The following is a 6,222-nucleotide window of genomic DNA, read 5'->3' as shown; positions in this document are numbered from 1 at the left end:
CTGTTATAACATGAGCAACACGACGGGTGGAGCAGGATCTGCTTTCCCTTTTAGAGCACCTGAGATCACCCCAAGTTTTTGGTGCTAATTCTTAAGTATTCTATGTTGTGTCATGTGCACTATTGTTTGTCTTTTTCATTTTCAGCCATGGCGTTGTCAGTTTATTTCGATTGATGAGTTTGACTGTCCCTTTGGTATCTTTCGCCCCTCTGAAGACATGTATCTTCACAAGCAGTGTTATTCGCGACAATTCATTGATAAACAACAAAAATAGATATTGATTGTCGTATGCACATCTGGTGCAAAAAACTGGTACTGCTTAAGTTATGTCTTTCAGCAAATTGGCTGTTTCGTCATACTTACACAGCCCAACATATATATCTTAGCAGTAGCTGTATACTGTACAAAAATCGCTTGAAAGCTCCTCCCACTACCGGACTACTTTTGTGAACCTGTGTGACCTCATAGTGTGTATTGCAGTATTATTTCAATGAACTACATGTATAGATTGACTTTACGTTCTGTTTGTTTTCAGGCATGTATTTAGAGCATTAAAATTAAATCTATTTGATGCTAACAAACATGCATGGACAGTGTAAAGTGTCGGTTGTCCGTACTCTAGTTGATTCTCGAGATCTGAGACTTAATTTATAGTTTCATTTTGTTTACAATACCTCATCAACTATCTCGGCTCATTAAAGCTACTCCGGCTCAAATACATATTCAACCCAACTTGGTAACTGAATCTACCGGTCAAATAAATAGCAAGTTCCATTCGCTCACTAGCACGGTAGCTCTTAGCTCAACAGACTCACTAGCGCTGTAGCTTCACAGGCTCACAATATTCCTATCCCGAATAGTTAGCCCAACAACACATAATGACATTCGGATATCTGTTAACTGGTATAACACATTTAAGGATGTGAAAATATATTATTTTTGTCATTTTCCTATGTGAATGTGTCAATAAATCTTCAAACAAATCACTGTGTGAATATGAATTCCATGTGAAAATGGAGATCACCCTCATATACTTGGCATGCCTGATTAATATCTTTCGTAAGTTTATTTTAACTCCACATGTGTGACAACTCTGAAAAAAATTAATAACGTACTTATTTAATTACCAGTATCAAAACGTTTTAAACGACTAAACGATGAAATGTGAGACTTAATATAAAATATGATATGATGAGAAAGTTCTTCAAAAGAGACTACAGGACATAAACTAAACAATTAAAAGTCAGAGTACGTCATTCTACAAAAAGCAAAACCAACACAACATAGTGAGCTATAAAAGACCCCAAAATAACAAATATAAGACATTAGCAAACGAGAATAAAAAATAGTAAACAAAATAAAAAAATGAACACAACAACAGACTCCTGACTTGAGACATGCACATACATAATCATGATTATGTGGATTTAACGAGTTTGAAGGCGCCAATCGTTCTCTATCCTGGGACAATGCTGTACAAGGAAATATAAGAACACACAATAACAAGCAATGAAAAGGCGTAACTCATCAATGGATACGACAAAAACACATTCAAAATAACAAAACTAGTGGACAATTCAGGGTTGTCACCACAATAATTAGAAACTAAGTACGTCTTAATAGTACTCGAAGTTACTAACAGCTAGTTTAAAGCAACTAAAAAATCATTTAAATTTCAATTAGTACACTTCCGACATCCAACGACTATAGTAAAAACGTTATGCTATTGTTTTAAAAGTGCGTTTTCAACTTTTACCTTCGTGAATTAGTAAAGATAGTCTGTATTTTATATTAATATGTTTGAACAAATTATAATATAAAGAATAACAAAAGGTCGTCAAACAACTAATTATATTTGTAATCCATTTTTTTTTTATATAAATACATAATATTGAACATTGTACGCAAAGATAAATGCTAACACATCCCTTGAAGTATTGACAAAAAAGTTTATGAAAGACAAAATTTTAGTTTTTTTCAAAATCAATGACTTCATTTTCTTAAAATTTTCAATTTACTCTTTTTTTTTAATTTTTCATTGTTTTAGAATTTTTTTAGTATTTTGTTGTACGTTCGACATTTTGGCCTGACAACTATTCTGATTTTGTTTAGTATAAATACACGAACTATATTGTGATGCGATTGATGAAACATTTGTATTTCCATTTAAAAAGAAAGGTATTATAGATGAAAAATAACAAAATAAGCGGTTATGCATAGCTATCATGACTCGTTACCAAATTCCCTGATGGACAGAGAAACATTTTGGTAAAGCTGTACCCAACTTTTTTGTATTTACGTAATGTACCACCATGTATGTAACAGATTGATTTAAAAATCTTTTTTTTTTTAATTTTAGGAAATATTCAATCCTTGCCTATTCAACTTATATTTCCCCAGATTACATTTAGAACATTGATGTTTGATTGTATTGATATGGTCATTTAATTTAGAGAGATTGGACTAATTTCAATGTATTTTGTGCAAATAAAGGGATAACACAGGTAGATAATAGATAGTTATCAAAGGTACCAGAATTATAATTTAGTACGCCAGACGCGCGTTTCGTCTACACAAGACTCATCAGTGACGCTCATATCAAAATGGATATAAAGCCAAACAAGTACAGAATTGAAGAGCATTGAGGATCCAAAATTCCAAAAGGTTGTGTCAAATACGGCTAAGGTAATCTATGCTTGGCATAAGAAAATCCTTAGTTTTTCGAAAAATTCAAAGTTTTGTAAACAGGAAATTTATAAAATAACAAAATCTGATCAATTAAACGATGATAGTTGTTTTCAAATAGTCATTGTCTATGTATTTTGATGTTTGATTTTGTCTGCACTTCAGTGTTTCTTTTGTTCCGTTGTTTTCCTCTTATATTTGATGTGCTTCAATCGGTTTTAATTTTAACCGGGTTTGTTTTCTGTCAATCGATTGGTGACTGTTGAAAAAGAGGGCGAAAGATGCCAAAGGGACAGTCAACTCATAAATCTAAAATAAACTGAAAACGCCATGGCTAAAAATGAAAAGGACAAACAGACAAAAAATAGTACACATGACACAACATGGAAAACTAAAGAATAAACAACACGAACCCCACCAAAAACTAGGGGTGATCTCAGGTGCTCCGGAAGGGTAAGAACAGTTATATACTGCTGTTGCTCTTGTCACTTGATTTGAAAAAAAACTTCATTAAATATTTTTCAAAATATTATCAATAAAACATTTCAGAGCATTGAAATTAAGATATATGTTCCGAAAGCCGAAAATATCACAGGATACATCTTAAGCAACATTACTTTATATAAAACAAAAATACCAATATCGTTTGAAAGTATCTCAAATAAGTTATAGAACATTGCCCTACCTTTAAAAAAAAACTCGTCTTAATGATTAACCATTCATAATTGAAATATAAACACCTTGCAGTTTGGTTAATTCATCCTTGAAAGTAGTTTCAAAGGACAAACAATATTATTTTATTAGGAAAAAATTGACCTGCCGGGTTTTTACACGATTATATATTTTCTGATTAGGATATAACAATCGTTACAATATAATATTATAAGAACCAGTTATTACGCTTAAAGTAAAATTACATGAAATACCGAACTCCAAGGAAAGTCCCAAAACGGAAAGAATGTTATCAATGGCTAAATCAAAAGCTCTCAACACATCAACCAATTGGAAAACATTTTCCTTTCATGGTACAGACATTGTCTTATGTAAAACATGGTTGATTACACCTGATTTTAACGATCGCTCATGCTATTAATTGTACGGCAGACACATAGATTTCCTTATGTTGACAATAATATTTAGGCAAATCAAACAGACATGTTCGGAGTTTAGTGTGACTGCGTTTTGGTCGGGTTGTTGTCTCTTTGACATATTCCCAATTTTTATACTGCAATCAGCTATTTTACTATACAGATAAAGCTATACGTATAAACGTTAGCTTTATACGTCAATGACCTCAACTAACCTATAAGCCCCGCCTTCTTACCGGAACTACTGTATTTCATCAACAACGTCACGTCACAACCATGACAATGTGTAGTAACAATGGTCAAACTTTTATGAATTTAAAGTTGTTGTGTCTTCAAATTGGTAATTTATATACCATGTTTATTAAATGTTATTAATTCAGTTATTTTTTCCCTTTCAAATTCCTTAAAATGTCAATGTCCTACCGCCTGTACTACAGTCATAGGGAATACCCCAAAATGATATCCCAACAGGGAAATTCCAAACAACTTTTTTTTTGACAATATTTGTGACATTTTTTTTCTTAATTTTAATTTTTTATCGATTTCAGTATAAAAACAATATACGTATAGTGTCTTGAAATATGAAATTTATTTGTATTCGGCACGAAACAGGGGAAATGCTCGGTAGAACCTCGCATTTCCCCCGTTTCTAAGCCTCATACAAATAAATTTCATATTTCAAGACACAATATGTATATTGTCTAACTATTCTCCATTTTATTATAGGTTAAAATATCAAGAAATGGGGTACACTGTAATATCTATTTCAAAAGATAAAAAACCGTAACAAAATGGTTTAAAATCTTTCTATAGACAAAACATATGAGCATAATGAAGACAGGGATTGAATAAAATGACTGCAGCAAAACAACGCAATGGTTTGAGTCACAAATACCGAGCTACGCCATTAGGATATTACAAAAAAATTACCAAACAATAAAGTTTACAATTCTCAAACACAAATAAAGATAACATTAAAACACGCCATTATGATATAAAATTGATATACAATGATGCATGAAGATCAATTTCCTCTAATCATTTTGTTTTAACAATTCAATCAAAATTCGTTAGTATAAAAAAGCTTTTACATTGTATCTATCCAAATATTTGTTCAAATGATCTAACAGTTTCATGCTTTTAAATTAAATTCAAATCCCTTACATAGAATATCAATATATAGACATTGGTCTTTTAATTTAGCTTGTGATTTCATAAAAGCGTGTTGAATACAATGTAAAATTGCACTTTAGAAAAATCGTGTAGAACCTCGCATTTCCCCCGTTTCTAAGCCTCATACAAATAAATTTCATATTTCAAGACACAATATGTATATTGTCTAACTATTCTCCATTTTATTATAGGTTAAAATATCAAGAAATGGGGTACACTGTAATAGCTATTTCAATAGATAAAAAACCGTAACAAAATGGTTTAAAATCTTTCTATAGACAAAACATATGAGCATAATGAAGACAGGGATTGAATAAAATGACTGCAGCAAAACAACGCAATGGTTTGAGTCACAAATACCGAGCTACGCCATTAGGATATTACAAAAAAATTACCAAACAATAAAGTTTACAATTCTCAAACACAAATAAAGATAACATTAAAACACGCCATTATGATATAAAATTGATATACAATGATGCATGAAGATCAATTTCCTCTAATCATTTTGTTTTAACAATTCAATCAAAATTCGTTAGTATAAAAAAGCTTTTACATTGTATCTATCCAAATATTTGTTCAAATGATCTAACAGTTTCATGCTTTTAAATTAAATTCAAATCCCTTACATAGAATATCAATATATAGACATTGGTCTTTTAATTTAGCTTGTGATTTCATAAAAGCGTGTTGAATACAATGTAAAATTGCACTTTAGAAAAATCGTTATTCGGCTATAAATCAGCAATTTTTTTACACTATTTTTTTTTTTTGCACAACCGTCATTTGGTTTAAAAGAGCTCTTCAAATCTAAAATATGTAAAGCCGTTTGATTTCGTCGAATGTATCATGATTATGAAGCTGTTTTGCCTATTGATGTGTGTTTATTCTGTGAAATCATTAAAGGTAATATTACTTAATATAACTAATATTTACTTATTTATATATTTAATTACGAATGTACACAACCGACTATCAATTGGTTTAAAAACACAAAACATATTGTTTTCACAATATCATGAAGTTAACTGTACGAATGTCTTATAGCATTAAGTATAGAAATAAAGTAAAAAGTCTATAAATATCGGTTTCTTTGTTTTCAATATACATCTCATTATTATTGTGTCTTCTGTACTATTATTTGTCTGTTTGTCTTTTTATATTTAGCCATGGTGTTGTCAGTTTATTTTCTATCTATGGGTTTGACTCTCCCTCTGGTATCTTTCGTCTCTCTTTCATTAAACATTTGGGTGAAATAATTGTATCTCGTTCCAAA

The sequence above is a fragment of the Mytilus galloprovincialis genome, chromosome 7 (genome assembly GCF_965363235.1).
Source record: "Mytilus galloprovincialis chromosome 7, xbMytGall1.hap1.1, whole genome shotgun sequence".
NCBI classification, from domain to species: domain Eukaryota; kingdom Metazoa; phylum Mollusca; class Bivalvia; order Mytilida; family Mytilidae; genus Mytilus; species Mytilus galloprovincialis.
This window is presented reverse-complemented; position numbering follows the sequence as displayed.